Below are 20,082 nucleotides of genomic sequence, written 5' to 3'. Positions count from 1 at the left end.
GAAGTACACAGCGCAGCAGAAACAATAGAAGAGATGCTTAAAACTGTTACACAATTCAGTATCAATGTGTTCTTTTTCATTTTATTTTTAAATATTTTATTTAGTTATTTAGTTAGTTGAGGTAGGCTCTCCTTGTCTTGTATTTGAACGTTTCTTCCCCGCATGCCTGTTCACAAATACCTAACACCCTCTTCCCAAATAATTGACTCAGAGGCTTAATATTACTTATAAATGCTTGGCCAATAGCTCAGGCTTGTTACTAGCTAACTCTTACACTTAAATTAATCCATACTTCTATTTATTCTTTGCCACATGGCGGTACCTTTATTAGTATGTTATGCTCATCTCCTGCTCCCTCTGCATCTGGCTGGTGACTCCTGATTCTTCTCCTTCCCATCATCCTTAATTTGGTCACCCTGTCTATACTTCCTGCCTGGCTACTGGTCAATCAGCATTTTACTAAACTAATTCTAGTGACAAATCTTTACAAGGTACAAGGTGCAAGACATAGCACTGTCTATCTCTGGTTGGCCTAGAATCCACTATATTCTTTATACATAGACCAGGCTGCCCTAAAACCTATAGCAATCCTCATGTCTCTGCTTCCCAAGTGCTTAGGTCACAGATGCATGCCACCATGCACCATTGAAACACTGAGTCTTTAGCAGCACAAAATGTGAGGATCATTTCATATCTGTCTTGAAAATGTTGACATACAAGGCAGGATTTTGTAGAAAAGAGCCATATGAAACTGGAAAATTATTTGCTACCTCACAGGCCCCATAAGTAACTCTTATGCAAAGCTGCTCAAGATAACTTGATTTATCTTAGGGATAAAAGACAAAGGACAGGAAAAGGCCATTTGTGACTACTTCCCTGATACTGCTTATATCTGCCTGCCTGGCCTATCTAGAGGATGAAATATATTCTAGAACTCGAATATAATCCTAGCACTGGGATTAAAGATGTGCACCACAATGCCTGGGCAAGGAGAGTCTATAGCAGCAAAAAAGGAAGAATCTAGAGAAAACAGATATGCTTCCCAGTGCTCTTTTTGGCTTCTTTTGCCAGATTTTAAAAAACACAGCCTGTCACTCTCAAAGCAGGAAAAGTACCAATGGGAAAGCCCTGGCCTTTTCACAAGTTATGGGCACTATTAGTTTATCTTTCTTTTGGCCAAGGTACCAGCTAGACTAGTGAACAGGTTGCACTACATGTGGTGGAAATCAATTTCCACTGTGAGTTCATCTTTCCTTTTTCCTTTCCTAGAGGTCCAAACCCTTACTAGTTGGCTGGTAAGGGAAGGGAAAAACCAATCTGAATATTAATAGGGTTTGTTTATTACTGCTTAAGCTTAGTTCTAAGAACAGCAAAACCCAATTTCAAGAGAAACTGACCTCATGCAGACAACTTACTACTCTGTGTCTCTAAATCCTTCCAGTATACTAGCATGGATACTAAGACCTTATGCTGTAAAGGGCTAAATTAAGTATTCCACAGCAGGCAGGCTAATCAGTCCCCCCAAAAAGACATACATCCATGTTTGTGTAATCCCTAGAATCAGTCAATAAATTAGGTTAGAGGAGGACTCTACCTATCATTGAAGGCTTTGAAGATGGAGGAGTAAATGAGCCAGGAAACTCAAGTGATTTCTAATAACTACAAAAAGCACCAAGGTTGATGCTTCCCTAGGGTTTCTAGAAGAAAACAAACCAGCCAACCTTGATTTTAAACAGTGAGACCTGGGTCAGACTTTATCCTCTAGAACTCTTATATAATACACCTGCACAACAATAGGGTACTAGTACATGCTCCCAGTAAAGGTCTAGGAAGATTGGAAAGTCTGTAAAAACTCCTTATTGGGAATTACTGCTGCTCTAAGAAGATCATTCAGGCTGCAAGTATCCATGTCACAGCACTTACCCTCCACCGCGCCAGGGATGGCCTTGCTTTCCCTTTCCACTCAAGTCTATTAAAGAAGAGATTTAATGGCAAAAATCTCAGAGGAATCACTAAGAAAATGATTCTCAGGTGTAACCTATTGTTTGGAGACAATGCTACCACACAGCTCTTTGTTTAAATATATTGTCCAATGTGGTACTTCTCACTGAGCCTCACACATTTAAGGATTGCATACAGAAAGGCTTAAGTCCAACCTGGAAACAGTTAAAATAATTTCTGTGAGGACTAGTGTAGTTGAATGGATGCCAGAAATCAAGTATTTTATTTTGTCAACCTGGAGGTAGAACGCAGTGCTTCCGGTATGCCAACGAAGCCCTCTATCGCTGAGCCACAAGCACTCCCCACCACAAAGTTTCAAATAAACCTTCTCATAAACTAGTGTATAACGTATTACAGAAAAGCAAATGCACAAGTAGAATTTACTTGTCTACTTAAAAGAGTAATCTTCTGCGGGCGTGGGCGCACGCTTTATCCAGCACTCGAGCAGAGCAGCGATCTTGTGAGTTCGAGCAGCCTGGCTACCAGTAGCTCAGGAAAGCGAAACTACACAAGAGAAACCTGATGAAAAAAAAAAAAAAAAAAAAAAAAAAAAAAAAAAAGAGTAATCTTCCATGAAAGAAAACAGTACAGGAGGATTATGCCATTTTTATAGAAAACACATGAATGATTGGATGGCTATGAGTAGTCTAATAAAAATCTAGATACTCCCCCCCCAAAAAAAAAATAACTAGGCTACACGTCTGCAGTGAGAGCCCAAGTCACACCTAATATTTAGAAGCAGTAGATATGAGGACACCGATTTTCATAACATACCAAACACATGTGAGATACTCAACCATGACACCACGTCTTAATTCTGCCACCCAGTGGCGACACCCATACTGCTCCCACAGTCCCGCTCAGTTACAAACTCCGCATCTTTTTGTTCACATGGCTGTTGTTGGGCAAGATCCGGCAAAAGCCAGGCGTTGATGCACCTCCCTGCTTGAGTTACAATACAGCTCCTTGAGCAAAGGGAACAGGTTTCCTCTGCATTGTGACACACGACAGGAACCTAATATGTAAGACCACGAGGTACCTTAAGATTCTTCCAAGAATTACTTTTTTTTTTTTTGGAAATGCGTGAGTCTAAATTTGGATTTATAAGGATTTTTCCCCTTTTGTATTTTTGTTCAGCGCATAACGTGCGACGGTGTGTAAGGCTAGGTGACACGGTGGCATACACCACCGCAGGTCCCACAGCATTTGGCGTGAGGTCACGCGGGGGGTTTCAGCCGGCCAAGGCTTCTCTCGGTCCCGGCAGGGCCGAGTGGGAGGAAGCCAGGCTTCGCCACGATGTCGGGGGCCGTTCGCTTCCTAAAGCGCCTTCTCCACCTTGGGGGGCTGCCTGCGGTCCTTCACGTGGACGCCGGCGGGGCCAAAGCGAAGACGTGAGTGACGTGAACGACCTGCACACACTAGACGTCTTCCGCGGCCGCCCCAAGCCGGTACCGTGGCCACGCCCAGGAGGGGGTGGTGGTCTTCTCTTGTCCACGCCCATGGGGGGGTGGTCTTCTCGCGGCCACGCCCAGGAGGGGGTGTCTTCTCGCGGCCACGCCCAGCGCATCTTCTCGTGGCCACGCCCATCTCATCCCCTCCGTTCCATCCCGACCAATAGGCGCCCGACGTGCCGACGTGCCTCCCAGGGCGGCCGTGGGAGGAAGTGCCGGGACGGCCGGACGCCGAACGGCCGTTCACGGCAGCGCGGTGACGTCACGCGCGCGCGCGCGCGCGAGACGCACCTGGGTTCGGGCTCCGACTCTTCCTGCAGCTTCCCTGGTTCCCGTTCAGCCGGGTCAGGGCCGGTCGGGGCCGGATTCGCGGAGCCTCCCTCGCTCAGTGCGGGTGCGCTCGGGGCGGGCCGGCTGTCTGGAGGAAGAGGAGGAGGAGGAGGTTAGAAGGAGGAGGCTGGAGTGGGCGGAGGTCTGGCGGAGCCGCGCGGCTGCTCTCCTCCCCGACGTGGAGCGCCGCCGAGGCAGTTTGTAGTCCGGCTCCAGAGCGCCGTGAGCTGGGCTGGCGAGACTCCAGTCCTCGGCAGAGGCGGCTTGGGCTTGAGGGCCCCGCTAGAGCCGGAGGAGGGTTGAACTGCAACCCCCCTGAAGCCAGCCTCCCTCCGCCAGTCCTACCTGGCTTGCATTTACGTCACCTCCCCTCCTGCAGCCGGGGAGCAGGGAAGTCCGCCGGGCTGGGCACCCGGCAGCCGTGCCCGGGTGAAGCTCCCCGGGCGGCTGGCGCGCGATCTCAAGCAGATGCGGGGTCCGCAGGCAGCGCAGCCAGCAGCCGCCCGACTTGCTATGCCTCTGCGCTGCGAGGTGAGTCGCCAGCAGGCAGGTGTCACACGCCTCGGCCAGGTTCTGGCGTCCCCGTCTCTTTGCACTGTGTGGTCACCTACCTACCTGGTGTCCAGCCCATTAAAATCGCCCCCATTTCCTCCAGGAACCATTGAAGGACCTGTAAGAATTAAAACTAGGTGCCAGGACAGGATTAATCTTGAACTTACAGAGTTTGCCCAAATTTAGCAATAACGTTTAGGTTTTCTATCTTTAGACTTACGTACATCAAATCATTTTGTGTGTGTGTGTGTGTGTAAATATTTGCGTGTTGGTAGTAAAGTTGTTGGACCAGAACTTGCTTTGGAGAGCTTTTCTTGCGGTATGCTTTATTTAAAGTATGGCGTTTTAAAATTAGAGCACAAGGAAGTTCATTACATATTCATCAGGTGTATTCTAATTCTAGGCCCAGATTTCTATTTCCTTTGGAAATAATGACTGTTTATGACAATTGGACCAATGGTGACCATGCCTTTTAATAGCTCTCTCTGTGTGAGTGTGTGTATAGAATTCAAAAATTCAGTTCTGCAAACTTTTTTGAGCACTTGTATTCAGAGTTCCTGCAGGACCACTGTAGCTTATAATGTAATTGACACTTTGTAGATGTACTTTTCGCCCATGAGGAATTTCGATGATTATTTACTTTGGATCAATTTTACATGCCTTTGTTACCAAAAAACAGGATTTCAGTTTAGGCGTATATAGAGGAAGTCCAATGCTTATGTGTATATTGTTAACCAGTCTCGAAAGGTGCTGCTGCTTCTGCTGTCCTATCTTGTGTGGCTTTAAAATCAGGCGTATGACTCTGGGTGTTTTCTCAAATTGAATAAGCTTATAAATGTTTATATGGTGTTGGCAGCATTTGTTACAGATAGCTTTCAACCCCCACCCCTTCCTCTCCCTCTGCTACTTCAAAGACTTTGAGTGGCAGGCAGCTCCAATTATTTTAAGAGGTCAGTATGAATAACTTAGTCATTACTTGGAAATAATGCTGTCTTAATGTACCTCATGAAGCCTTTAAGGAATCAACAACCTGGTTTTGAATGTATATCGTTCAGAAGGACAGATTTGTTAAGGTTTTGGGTTTGCAGTAGAAAAATGGCAATTGTCCAGGTCATGTTGGTGATAGGCTTTCTGTTTCCTGTTGTGACATGTTGGTAATAATTTTCAGACCTCTCAGGAAGCCAGATTTGATCTCTGTGGTGGGTCATATATCAAAGCTGTATCCTGTGGGGTTTGACCACAATCGCTGCTTTGTGTAATTTCTAACTTGCTTTGTAGTCAACACTGTCGGAAGACACCACCTATATATATATGATATAATGCACATAACTGAGTACCTTCTGTAGTTTAGGGTCTGTGTGTGTCACACACACACACACACAGCACTCAAGTTTTCACCAATCTCACAAAGTAGATGCATTCACTGTGTCCATTCAATAGGTGTGGAAATTTGAGAAAGCATTTGATTATCATTCCTAAGGCCCCACAGCAGTGTGTAGTGTGTCAGAACTGAGACCGAAGCTGGGCAGTGTCGCTCCAGAGCTCTTGCTTTAATCCTCGGTGGCTGCACTGTCCTGCAAGCGCTACTAGGTGACAGAAGAAGGTGGTGTGAGCGACATGGCACCGTAGGTCCATTCATTTATAATTTATAAAGGGGATGGAGAAACTCTAATGTGTTGTTTTTAAAAAGAAAAGCATCCAGTTCTACCACTTCAGTAAACTTTTATGTCAGTCTTCATGTGTACATCCTTATTTGTTTATAAGCCTTGCAGCTCCAGTTCCATTTGGTTCCTAAAGATAAGTGCTCCTCAGTTAAGAATAAAGTGAAGGAAGACCCCCCCCACCGCCTCACACATTGCTGGAAATTTGCTGCAGCTGGGAGGGAACCAAGTAACCAGTTCTCCCCATTCTTAGGAGAGTGGTGGAAGTCATGAAAACTGGTTTTAAAGCCTCAGCCTTCCATAGCAGCTTCTAAATTGGATTATTGGTTGTTGTTTTTTTCCCTTCTTATTATGAGCCTTGATTTGTGGATTTTTTTCCCCCTGCTGCCTTTTAAAAATTCTGCAGTGCTTAATTTTCCCTTTTCTCGATGCTTGTTCGCTTTAATTTTCAAATTGTACTTATGTGTATATATTTGAGGTACAAAGTGGTACTTTGATAAAAGTATGCATTGTGGAAACATTAAGTCATACCCGCATAGATCAGCTTGTCTTTCTTGTATGTAGAAATACTTTTGTTGAGGTAGCAGTTTAAAGGCATGCAGCTCGTCATGTGTAGCTCTGCTCACTGTGCTGTACAGTAGGTCACTAATTGCCTAGGTAACTGAAACCTTGTACCCTTTGACCAGCTCTTGAGAGCCGCCATTTCTTTTCTTTCTTTTTTTAATAATTGATTTATTTTTATTGTACGTGCATTGGTGTTTTGCCTGTGTGTTTGTTTGTTTGTGTGAGGGTCCCCTGGAACTGGAGTGACAGACAGTTGTGAGTTGCCATGTGGGCGCTGGGAATTGAACCCAGGTCCTCTGGAAGAGTAGTCAGTGCTCTTAACCGCTAAGCCATCTTTCCAGCCCTGAGAACCGCCAATTCTACTCTGCTTTTCCACATATAAGTGAGATCATGCAGTGTTTTTCTGTACTTGTTTACTATATCTGTTGATAGACACTTAGTATTTAACTTAAAATAATTTATAACTTTAAGAAATATTCTTCAGGGAGCTAATTATTTGGATTTTTTTAAACTAAAATATATAAGGTGCAATTTTGAAATGCTAGGTAAAAAGTAAGGATAATTAAAAAATACCAAGTAATGTTACTTTTGGGAGAAACTAGTTAGATTATTGTCTTATCTTGGAATGTGATAAATTCTATCTTCATAACCCAGTGGATCCAATCAGTAACCCCCTCCTCAATTTATTCTTGCTCTTTTGTCCCCCACCCATTAGAACAAATCCAACTGTGTTTTTAAAACTTTTTAGCTTTATAAAAATTTATTTCTATAATTTATGTATATGGGTGCTTTGCATGTACGTCTGCATCAGATTCCATTATAGGTTAGACAGTTGTGAGCCGCCATGTGAGTGCTGGGAATTGAACTCAGGACCTCTAGAAGAACAGCTAGTATTCATAACTGCTGAGCCATCTGTTCAGCACCCCCCACCCCGTGCGTGTTTTTTACTGTGATGTCTTACACTGTTCTTAGAAGTAGGTGGACTCTAATAATGTACTGAAACTTGACTTATACAGAATAACATTTTTGCATTTTTGTTATAAAAAAGGAGTAGTTAGAATTTTGCTTATTTTTCTGATAGAAGCCAGTAACCATAATGCAGCCTTTAGATGGTTGCTATGCCTGTGTCTGCCGTAAGTTACTGTATTTGAAAGAAGATAAATACTCCATTTTTATCTTTATTTGCTTTAGAGAAGGTATATAGGACTAGCTGGGCCACAACTCACTGTATAGAGCAGGCTGGTCTCAAATTCACACAGATCTGCCTGCTTCTGCCTCCTGAGTGCTGGCATTAAATACATGTGTCACCACACCTGACTAAGAAAAATAATTACATAAAAATAATTTGAGAGGTTAATTTTACTTTGGGTATTTATTTTAAACTGAATCCCACCCAGTGCTGATATTCTCAATAGATTACATTGAATTTCTGTTGTATAGTGAGCTTTCTGATTATTTTAGACCTGAATTTCCTACAAAAGACTGCATATTTGTATGTATGTGTGTACTATATATAAAATATGTATAAGTACAGCAAAATTGTATCTAATGTAAAGGAAAAATTGTAATATATATTTCACATACATACATATGTAAACATACACATATGTATGCATTACAATTTTGCATCTTTTACATTTACTTAAGAAGAAGGGTTCCAGATAGAGGAGAGAAAATGAAATGGGGGCTCAAAACGACTAAACTTCATTATATAGATATATGAAACTGTCAAACTAATAACATTAGAAAACGATTACTTATTAGAATAGTTCTGAGTTAATTCAAATTATTAAATTTTTTCCGATGTATATACATTTTAATTGTACTTTAGTGTGTAAATGTCACCTTCAATGACTCTTCAGTTTGATGCATTTCAAACTGTTTACTAAAAATGTGTTTTACATCTAATTTCCACTTTCTATTGACTTCGAAGTAAAGGTTAATTATTTTGCTTATTAATAACTAATATTGACTAGTAATTAGTTTTGCTTCATTTCAGTTTGTTATGTCTTCCCCACTTTGCTTTGTAATCCCTTGTAGAAAAAGGAGAAAAGATTTCCCCCTCGGTGGGAAATGAGATGGAAAAATGCGGTGTTTCCTCCCAGAGGAAACCTCAGTGGATCTGCTGCCTGGTGTCTAGGTTTCTGCCCAGATGTCCTGGGTTGGTGACCTGTGAACGTGTCCGTCTCCTCCTCTCTCTGCTCTTCAGCGCCCTCCTTCCATTGACCTTCCTACTTCTAGAGGTGAAATCTTTTCAGTGTGGAGAAAGAAACACAAACTTTGGAGCTCTGGCTTCATTTCCTCCCAGTTCTCAATATTTCCAGATTTATTGATCTTTCTTCTGTGTGACACCTTAAAAGGCATTCTTTCCTGTTGTTGGGTTTTTTTTTTACTCTTTTTTGGGGGGAACTCACCACCCAGCTCCCAAATAATTCACATACAGCCTTATTCTTACTTATCAATGCCTGGCCTTAGCTTGGCTTATTTCTTGCCAGTGTTCTTTAACTTATTCTATCTACCTTTTGCCGCTGGGCTTTTCCCATTCTTTTATTTCTGTAAATCTTACTCTTACTTCATGGCTTGATGTATAGCTGGGTGGCTGGCCTCTAGAGTCCTCCTCCTTCTCTGGCTCCTAGCTCCCCTTCTCCCAGATTTCCCCTCTATTTATTCTCTCTGCTTGCCAGCCCTGCCTATCCTTTCTCCTGCCTTGCTATTGGCTATTCAGTTCTTTATTAGACCATCGGGTGTTTTACACAGGCACAGTAACACAGCTTCACAGAGTGAAACAAATGTAATGTGGGGGACCAGCCCCCACCATTATTTATCCCAGGGACTCTTGAGGAATGAGGGATAAGAGACTTAGTTAGAAATAGAGGGGAGAGAAACAGAGAAAACACAGGCTAGACTCGGGTGGCCTAAATCCTTATCCACCGGCCCAGAGCTTTATTCCAAAGGTCTATTTATAACAATGCCAAGGGGTGGAGCAAGAGACCTCCCCCTTGCTAGTTACAGTCAAGTGTAGACCCTTACGAACACCTGGTACCCAGGCCCATGGTCCAGTCAACCTCTATGCAGTCCTGCTGGGTACAGCCTCTGGGAAACTATTGGGGGATTTATTAAGGCAACTCTACGAAGTTGAAAAGTAGGTTTATTTGGGTAACTTACAGCCAGTAAAGGGGTTGGTTACAGGATCCGGGAGAGGAGAGGTACAGTCCAGCGGTGTTCTCTGGAGAACTCTGCTCGGTCTACCATCCAGCATCCAGGCTCACAAGGAACCAAGAGAGCCAGCACATCCGGATCTTGGGTCTTAAGGGCTCCTGTCTTGGCCCCGCCTGAGGGGCAAGTCATAGGTAGGCGTGGCAGTTACCAGAAGCCTCATTAGGGTTGGTACAGGATATATTGTACGGTAGATTTCCCCAACATACTGACCATCAAGCCTTTCCTACAACTAGAAGTTCATATACCTACCTATAAAGGCCTTTTCTAGTCTCAGCTTGGTAGTTCAGCTCATGCCACTTTTTTCCTCAGGTAACCAAACCCCCTCCCCCATCGTACTTACCTTTTTTGATGAGAGAGAGAAAGAGAGAGAGAGAGAGAGAGAGGGAGAGAGAGAAGGGAGGGAGGGGAGGGGGGGGGGGGGGGGGGGGGGGGGGGGGGGGGGGGGGGGAGGAGAGGAGAGGAGAGGAGAGAGGGGGTGGGTGGGAAGGAGAGTGTCTTATTTAGGGTTTCTATTGCTGAGAAGAGACACTATGACCATGGAAACTCTTACAAGGAAAACTTAATTTGGGTGGCTTACTGTTCAGAAGTTCTGTCCATTATCATCATGGAGGGGCATGGTGGCACTCAGGCAGACGACATGCTGGAAAGGCAGCAGAGAGTTCTGCGTCTTGTGCAGGCAACAGGAAGTGGTCTAAGAACAAGGCAGTATGTTGAGCATAGAAGACCTCACAGCCCGCCCCATAGTGACACACTTCCTCCAACAAGGCCACACCTCCTAATAGTGCCCTTCCCTATGAGCTTATGGGGGCCAATTACAATCAAACTACCACAGGGAGCTTCATGTCATCTACCATGGTGAGATGTAGTCTTTTTCTCCGAGTTCTGTTAAGTTGTGCTGTTGGTTGGGTTCTGCTTTTTACTGTAGGAATACAGATCAGCAATATAAGAAAATTCTACATCTCCTGTGAAAATAGTATTTACTGTATGCTGAAGTTTACTGAACTTCCTGAGGCCTGTAAAAATATGGTATATAATAACATTGCATTTATAGTTATATCAATCTCTGATACTTTTTAGCTGTTCTATAAATATTTGTGATTAAATGGCTGTTTTGAAATCAATAAAATGTCACATTTTAATGTGAGACCTAGTAAAAACATAAAAGTTTTTTGTTTTTGAAATTTAAATATATAGTAAAATATAATCATACCTATCCTCATTTACCGCTTCTGACAGCCTCCATGTCCCTTCCAATGTTCCTCCCAACCTCATGTCTGTCTTTTCTTTCTCCCATTTGGTTGGTTGATAGGTCTGTCTGTCTGTCTTATCTATCTCTGTCTCTCACAGAGTCCACTTAGTGTTGCCCATATGTGTGTGGTGTGGGGCTGTCTCCCGGGGTATGGCACAAATCTACCAGTGGCTACATCCTCACAAAAGTGGTTCTTTTTCTCCCAGCAACTATTCACATCTACTGCCCACAGCTCCTTAGTGAGGGGGAAGGCCTGGCGATCATCTCTCTCACCTATACTGGGGTAGATTTTGGCTTTTGCGATCTTGTACAGGTCATATGCAAGTAATCACAGCTCCTGTGAGTTCATGAGTGTGATAGCATGTCTTATAGAGAAGAAAGCATTTCATGGCCCTCCTCCCCATCCTCCAGCTCTTATTATTTCTGCCTCATCTTTGATGTCTCCTTGGTGGTGTGGTGTGTGTGTGTGTGTGTTGTGTGGTGTGTGTGTGTGTGTGTTGTGTGTTGAGGGCTAAGTACTGTCAGTTGAGGCTCAGTCTCTCATCTCAGCACTTCAGTTTTGCATGTCCCCATTGAGTTGCTGCCCCCTGCAAAAAGAAGCATGTGTGGATATGCACAGAAATGTTTTGAAGGTAATTTGACAGCACAGCTGTCAAAATAAGAACAGCAGGTCCTGCCCTTGGGTCTTTGACTTCCCCAGGAGGACTCAGCACCACACAGGAGATTTCCTCTGTCAGAGGAGGTCTCAGATCTAATCAGAAAGTGCTTGGTTAGCCCTTAAAAGTCGTACCATTGCCAGTGCACACCTTTAATCCCACGACTCCAGGAGGCAGAGGAAGGTGGATCTCTGATGTTCCAGGCCGGCCTGGGTTACAGATTGAGTTCTAGGACAGCCAGGACTACACAGAGAAACCCTGTCTCAAAAAGGAAAAAAAAATCATACCACTGTTGCATTAGCGGGCACATTTGCCTGGCGGGTTGGTTTTGCAGCGGGAAGGGTCCAGTGCTGGGTGAGACCATGGGTGTCGTCTCTGCCTCAGTAACTTGCTTAGCACCTTCCAGCACCGTGAAAGCTAATTACCAGGGAGGCGGGTTCCCGGTCAGGTTGGCATTCAGAGACTATGCTGTCTTCAGCAGTAGGATCTCGTAGTCACGTGGGTAACCAAGGGCAGTTGGCAGTAGCCTGTGTCCTGGAGACCTGGGGCCTCTCTGACCAGGAAGTGGTGGAAAGGTAGTCCATGCCTTGCTAGTAAAGCTTTAAAAGAGATGTAGATGGAATGAGTCTTCCCTCCAGGTGACGAGGCTTTCCACCGTTGTTCCTCTGGAGACTTTTGGTCCTTTCTGGTTGCTGACGCGGAGAGTTTTCGTGTGCTGCTTTCTCCAGACTGTGACCTACTTCCTCTCTGTTTAACTTAGCAGTCAGATACATAGCTGACTGACACACCTTTGGAGCTTAGCCATTACCTTCAGCTCTGCCCAGATACCTTTCTAGGAGAAACAAAAGTTGACTGAGAACCATAAAGCTCCCTTAAGTTACTTGCTTGCTGGGTCTTTGGGAAATAGGTCTAGGAAGTAATATCCATAGAGGAAAACTGATGAATTGAACTTCATCAAAGTTAAATATTTTTGTTATATGGTAGACTATCCTGGGCTACAGAATGAGACCATCACACACACACACACACACACACACACAACACACACACACACACACACAAATCCAAAAAACAAAAAAACAAAACAAAACAGTACTCAAATTGAATACCTAATATATATGCTATATACTTTGCTAACCATTGGCTGTGTAATGAAAAACAAAAATATAACAGTACTAGGCCTTAAGATACATTCTAGATCAGAAGATCAGTAAATAAATAGAGTCTCATAAAGCTGTGGTCAGTGCTATACAGTGGGAGCTGTAAGAGCTAATAGGAAAATTTGATATAGGCAAAACTTGATTCAAGTACTAGGGTAGACTTTTATTTTTTTTAATTTTTTTAACTACCTGCATGGCTTTGGTTAAGTTATTTAAACGTTTTGTGTCTCAGATTTCTCCTCTGTTAAGTGGAGAGAATCTTAGCTCCCAAACCTTATTATTGGCTCATATTTAACACATTTCCTTTTGGAAAGTGTCATGAGAGTGCCAGAGAGATGTGTTTACCAACTAGAGGAGTACTTTTGTTTGCTAGTTGTTGATGTTTGGAGACAGTGTAAGTTCCTGAGGTTGGTTTTGAACTCTGGATAATCCTGCTTCAGGTTCCTGAGTAGCTGAGGCTACAAGAATATGCCAGATGCCTAGCTAATTAATGGATATTTGAAGTGAGAACAGAAGAATGAGTAGCAAGGTTAGATGAAAAGGAGAGGGTGTGTTCCAGATCAAAGGCCTACTGAAGGCCAGGAGGCAGGGAAGGCCCGGCTGGGACTGAGAGAGTGTAAGCTCAGTGGTTAGAGTCTCAAAGAAGTACACACTGCAAGTGAATCTGGGACCTGGACTGGGACTGCTGGCCTGGGGCTTTGCTGCTTTGTTAAGAAGTGTGAAAATAATTAGAATATTTTAATACTCAGAATAGGGAGAGATTACTAGGCAGCCTTTTTTTTTTTTTTTTTAAGGGCTGGCTGCAGTACAAAGATCAAGTTAGAGGCAGCCAAGGTGCTTGTGCGGAGGTCATTAGAAATTTATTACAGCACTAGACCTGATCTCTGGGAGTCTGGTCTTTGAAACTATAGGAAATAGGCTTGCAAGCTACCACCCTCTACTATACAAACTTGTTAAGTAATACATTAATACTCTTAGTATGTTACAATAGGGCGTTTTTGGTAGAGGAAATAATGAAATATTTATAAAGTTGCAGAACAGCAAATATTTCTTTGTCATTTATTTCAAAATTTGCTTTTTTCAAGGCCAGCCTGCTGTCGTTCAAAGGGTGTGTATGTGTTGAAAACTGAACACGTTTCTCTTTGAGCTCAACTGAGCAGGAAGCTTGGTATTTATTGCCTGTATTCTGTTTGAGTCATTGCTAGGTGCTGAGAATAGAAATGAGCACCCTTTTTGAAGGAATCTTTAAGGGAATTATATTGTCAATTAGTTTTAAAAAGATAGCTATTGTTTAATAATATTTGATTTTCTAAAACAGAAGTGTAGTTTCTGAATACCTTCGTTAAGACACTGTTATGCGTTTTTCATGCGCAGAAAGAAAAGTACCAAGGAGGCGCGATTGTCTAAGAGGGGAGCTTTGGTTCCTTCATGTTCTGTATGTACCTGCTGCAACTTGCTGATCAGCTTTGCTTTACCAGCCTCACTAGTTTGGCTGCTTCTAATGTTGTTGAGTCCCACGCATGTCAACATACTTACAAATTCGCATCTTGTTAGTGAGCATGGGAGTAGATATATTAAAAAATGAGCCGGGCGGTGGTGGCGCACACCTTTAATCCCAGCACTCGGGAAGCAGAGGCAGGCGGATCTCTGTGAGTTCAAGGCCAGCCTGGGCTACAGAGTGAGTGCCAGGACAGCCAGAAGCTGTTACACAGAGAAACCCTGTCTCAGGAAAAAAAAGTATGAGTATTATTTTTGGTATATAAAGAATAAAAATGAAAACAATAATTTAGTTTTACCTGCTTTGAAAAAATGAAAACATATAATTATTTTTAGTTTTTCTTTGGTTAATGTTTGACTCTGGGCTCCAAATACGTGAATATTTCAAGTTAATTTAAGAAAATTTAAGTTACAATGTTAATTTTAAAAGTTAGGTAGCACTTGTCTGAGGTAAAATCCAGTGGACTTGGAATTTCAGCCATTGGGTGCCTTCCCTGGAGGCCTGTTCCCTTCGAAGCCCTGTCCAGTCGGTGCATACCCGAGTGGTTGATTGCATACTGCGGATCTTCCCCATCTTGTGCAGGAAGCTGCACACTGTAAGCCAGCTCTGCGCTTGATGCATTGAAACTTAGAGGATCCGAAGGTTGTTTAACGTACTGCTTGAAGGAGTTTTCCTTTCTTTTTGACAGCTGCATAGTGAGAAGAACTGAACCATCCCTCACCACTTAGCATAAGAGAGGGAGCCATTGTTAGGTCGGATGAACTTAGTATTTTTTCCTACAAAGATCACAGCTTTCATTTTGCGATGTTAGCGTCCGTGATTTTTGTTTAATGTTGGGAAAATGTTGAAGCCATTTTCCCCTTTTTTCCAGATAACCAGAGAGCTCAATGGAGTCTGAGCAGCTGTTCCACAGAGGCTACTATAGGAACAGCTACAACAGCATAAGGAGCGCCAGTAGCGATGAGGAGCTCTTAGATGGAGCAGGCGCTATTATGGACTTTCAGACTTCTGAAGATGACACTTTGTTAGACGGTGACACAGCAGTTGGTAAGTGCAGCATGACAACTGAGAACTGTAGTATAGCCATGAATATCCGCCATGAATATCCGCCATGAATATCCGCCATGAATATACTTTGATTTTGTTTTTTTTTTTTTTTTTTTTTTTTGAGACTAACATTTGGGGTAACTTTTTGAAGCCAAGGTAGATTCACAGCACTTAAACTTAACCATTGAAAAGTATACATCTCAGTGGCCTTGTTCATAGTATTATCCTAAAATATTTTTACTACCTCCAAAGTCTCCAACATTGAAATAAACTTTTAAATTTAAATTTAAGTATAATCCAGAGAGGTATGCAGTCTTTGCATCATGCTCGTGAAAACTGATGTCTGCAAAATAAACAAGTTCTATAATTTCCCTTTAGTTAATAAACAAAGCATTACCTAGACTCCTCTCTCCTTACCTTAAAAGATAACTATTATTTGATTTCCATTTAGATTGGTTTAGTGGCTGTTTGCATCTTATGTAAGTGGGGTCATAATGTGTGAGCTCTTATCTCTGGTGTTTTAATTAAATTGTTACATATGGCAATGGTTATTTCCATTGCTTTGTAGTTTTCCATGTGTAAATACACTGCAGTGTTGTTAGTCTATATATTTCATTGTAGATCTTAGCCATTGTTAATAGTCCTGCTAAAATATGTAAGTGCATGTGTTTTAGTGAAGTAATCTAACTCATCATGAGTTATACTTAGTGTGGAATGCTTAAATCTAGAGTATGCATGTGTCAGCATCATCAGGTGCTATCTGAGATACTCCAGCATTGTGGTATGCTTATCTCTGTTGTGTGTGAAAGTTTAATTGTACATCTTTACCCAAACCAAATACCAAAGGAGGATCAGTTTTAAACATCTTAACTATTCTGTGTATGCAGAAGTCTTTCATTTTGTGCTTGTTTTTGATGACTTGGGAGTTGAAATGCATTTATAGATGTTGACTTGGCTTAGGTTGCCTCTAGAAGTGCCAGATCAATCTCTCTATTTTATAGAAGCCTGTTATATATTCTGATTTGTCTGATACATTTATTGGAAATGTTTTGTCTTACTCTGAAGTGTGTCTTTTCATTTTCTTAGTAAGATCTTTTGGGGAAGTCATTGATTCTAATGAAATCTAGTTAGTATTTTTCTTTGTTCTTCTTACTTTCTGTGTTCTTATTAATTGTTCTTAATTGGATATGATGGTACACACATGTAATCCCAGATATTGAGCGAGGATAGAGACTTGCTCTATCCAGCCTGATTGACATAGCCAAACTCTGTTACTTAAAAATAAAGATTTCAGATACTTCAGGGGATCAAAGGTAGTATTCTGTTTTCTTCTTGTGCCATTTACATTTAGATCTAGAATCTGCTTGCATCTAATTGTGTGTAATGTGAGTAAGAATTCAAATTTGTTTTTTTCCCATATCCATAACTGCTTGGTCCAGTACCAAGGCAGGCAACTTGAACTCTCAATCAAAATGACAGACACTTTGGAAGACAGTTTGGTAGTTTCCTATACATTAGCTGTAAGATTTAGCAATAATGCACCAAAGTGTTTACTCCAGTTAGGTGAAATATTCACATGAAAATGAAAACAATAAAGTAAAAGATGGAAAATACAGGAAAGCCTGAGCAAGCATCACAGTGAGAAACAGTACTATTGCTAAGGGTCCAACCTACAGTGTTATCTCTGTGTACCATGTATTTCTGTAGGTGCATCCTGGGCTCTGTGCTCCTTTAGAGTTCTGAAATACTTGACCTATTTTCAGTGACCCTCAGCATATGTCTGTGTTTTGTAGTTACATTTCCTTAAGCAGGACATGCTCCAGTGTTCTTTTCTCTGGTGGAGGGAGTTATTAGAGAAACTTACAACTTGATTAGTTATTATTAATTAATTAATTAAAAATTAGTGTGACTTGATTTCTTCTCATCCTCAGTTTTTTTTTATAGTATATCTCTGTTCTACTTTGCTTTCTGTTGATTTATCAATATGACGATCAAAGAAGTTGTCGAGAAAAGAGTTTATTCCGTCTTAAAGGTTACAGTCCATCCTGTAGGGAAGCCAGGGCCGAGCTGACGCAGGAAGAGCAGCAGAGACCACGGAGGAGTGCTGCATATTGGTTTACTCTCCCCAGACTCTCAGTCAGCCACCTTTATATCATCTACAGTGAGCTGGCCCATCCTGTGTCAGTTTTAATCAAGAAAATGCCCTGCAGACATGCCCACAGGCCGATCTGATGGAGGCAGCTCCACAACTGAGGGTCCCTCTGCCCAGCTGTGTCAAGTTGATAACCAAGATGAGCCATCACAAACATCGTTTCTGTTCCGTTAGGATTTCAATTGTATGTGGTAGTGCTCAGGCTCTTCTGTATTTTCCATCTTTTTATTTATTTTTTTCATTTTCATGTGAATATGTCACTTAACTGGAGTAAATATTTTTGGTACATTATAGCTGAATCTTACAGTAAAGGTACAGTTAATATTATAGGAAGTTGCCAAACTGTCTTCCCAAGTGTCTGTCATTTTGACTGAGAGTTCCTGTTGCCTACCTTCTCTTCAGCATTTGGTAGTGTCATTTGGTAGTGTCAATGATTTGGAGTTTTGGAGTATAGCCATTCTGTAATACACATGCTGTAATCCACGATATTGTATTATAGTGATGTATTGTTGTTTTTACTCTGAATCCCAGTTTATTTGTTATTTGTTCTGAGAGTCTTCATATTACTAATTAATCAATATTAATCACATTTCTTGACATCTCTGTCTGAAGATTTCAGGAAGCCTGAATCATCTTTGGTTCCATTTCTGTTGCCTCCTTTTTTTTTCTCTTTCTGGATCTTTTTTGGCTTTAGCCCCTGTAATTGTTAGCTGAGTACTCGATACTATATACAAGTAATAGTGGAATTGCAGGGTGGCAATATCTGCCCCAGAGTACTTTCGTATTTTTCTCCAGCAGACCAGCAGTCTAGGATCTGGCCAGAGAATTTACAACATGGTTTTAGCTTTCTGTTAGTTGGTCTCTCAGAATCATTTTATTCTTAGGGCATTGCTCCTGAGGTTTCTTTGTAGGAAGCTGCTGTATTTACGGGAGGTGTTCAGGTGTAGGCACCAGTGCTCACTTTTTGTTACAGTGACTGCTTATTGTCTTTATCTCGTTTGGGGTTTGGGAATCGTCAGCCCTTTCGGAGTAGAGTGGCCTGGAGTGAAGCACCCGTCTCTTTGCTCCAGGAGTCGGTGCGTTCAGATTCTCATGGCTGTGGTGCTTTGGACTTCAGAGTCTGAGGTTTCCGCCTTTCACTGTCATCCCGTGGGCTTTACTGTCTGTGAGTCTAGAGACGGCCCAAGACAAGAACGGCCGAGACTGTTGTGCTTACCTCTTTGTTTCATTGCTGTTCAGAATAGTAACACCTCCAGGCTGCCTCCCTGGGATGTTCTTTGATTTAAAAAGACAGTACTTGCATTATTAGCCTGTTGCTTTCTTATAATCACTGATTTTTTTCTACCTAATTTAAAAGTGACATTTACTGACAGTTATGAACTAGAATGTATGCATTCATAATTTTAAAAATCAAGTGACATGAACAACATTTCTTATTCCTCTCTTAGATCTTTGGTTTTTTTATGCGGGGTGTAAAATTAACTCAGGAAGTAGAAGGAACAGGAGGATGGATCCAGCACTTTCCATCTTTCCACTGTCAGCAAGGGCTGGTGATGCCTTTACTCCAACTTCTGAAAAAGAGAATTAAGTAGAAAGGGAGATCAAGGGTGCAAAAATATGACCTTCTAATTCTCCTCCAACCAAACCCACCAGTATTCGTCTTTGTATGTGACTGACTAGAACTTGACAACATACCCAATCCAGACCACCACTGGCAATGGGAGTGATCGATGTCACTGTGATTACCAGCCAAATGAAATTAAGGCTGTATTAGCAAGGAAGAAGTTGGAATGCCCTTAGGGGAAGCAGACACTGGTGCTTTTTGTATAGATTTTGTTCTCAAAGTTAATTATATGTTTTTAATTTTGATTTTATTTTATTTATAAACTAAAAAATGAATTAATTTCCTTTTAAATGCTTTTTATTACATGTGTTTTTTGTATATGTGTGTATGCATGACATGTGGTACAGGAGAAAGTCAGGATAACTTGGTGGAGGCAGTTCTCTCCATGTAGGTTAGAGGGAATCTAACTGAGGTCGCCAGGCTTGTTAATACGTTCCTTTACCCACCAGTCTCAGTGAATTTTATTTTAATATACCTTTTGACTTTGTAATATTGCTTTTTTTAATTCTTTGGGGGCCCACCACCCAGCTCCCAAATAAATACATGGAGACTTATTCTTACTTATGAATGCCTGGCCTTAGCTTGGCTTGTTTCTAGCCAGCTTTTCTAACTTAAATTATTCCATGTCTCTTTACTACATTTTTCCTCTGGACTTTTTGCCTTTCTTTATTCTATATATCTTTCTTCTTTCTTACTCTGTGGCTAGCCCCTGGCACCCTTCTCTCCTCCTCCTTTTCTTGCTCTTCCCCCCTTTTCTCTAGAGACTAGATTTCTCCTCCTGTTTATTCTCTCTGCCTGGCAGCCCCACCTATCCCTTTCCTGCCCAGCTATTGGTCATTCAGGTTATGTTCGACCAATCAGGTGTTTTAGACAGGTGAAGTAACACAGCTGTACAGATGTAAACAGATGCAACATAAA

General features: G+C 42.0%; 1 protein-coding gene across 4 annotated transcripts in view; it reads left to right on the top strand.

Annotated features, from left to right (window-relative positions):
* The first annotated feature begins 3,712 nt into the window (after positions 1–3,712).
* Positions 3,713–20,082, top strand: part of Clcn3 (chloride voltage-gated channel 3) — an 80,304-nt gene continuing 63,934 nt past the window's right edge. Inside the window, exons 1-2 of one of the 4 annotated variants that reach the window (XM_028881048.2) lie at positions 3,713–4,313; positions 15,213–15,388. The gene's annotated coding sequence lies outside the window, so the exon portion shown is untranslated. The remainder of the gene's footprint in view (positions 4,314–15,212; positions 15,389–20,082) is intronic. The other 3 variants (XM_028881051.2, XM_028881050.2, XM_028881053.2) reach the window with 3 other exon arrangements.

This window comes from Peromyscus leucopus, chromosome 17 (assembly GCF_004664715.2).
Source record: "Peromyscus leucopus breed LL Stock chromosome 17, UCI_PerLeu_2.1, whole genome shotgun sequence".
NCBI classification, from domain to species: Eukaryota; Metazoa; Chordata; class Mammalia; order Rodentia; family Cricetidae; genus Peromyscus; species Peromyscus leucopus.
This window is presented reverse-complemented; position numbering and strand designations above follow the sequence as displayed.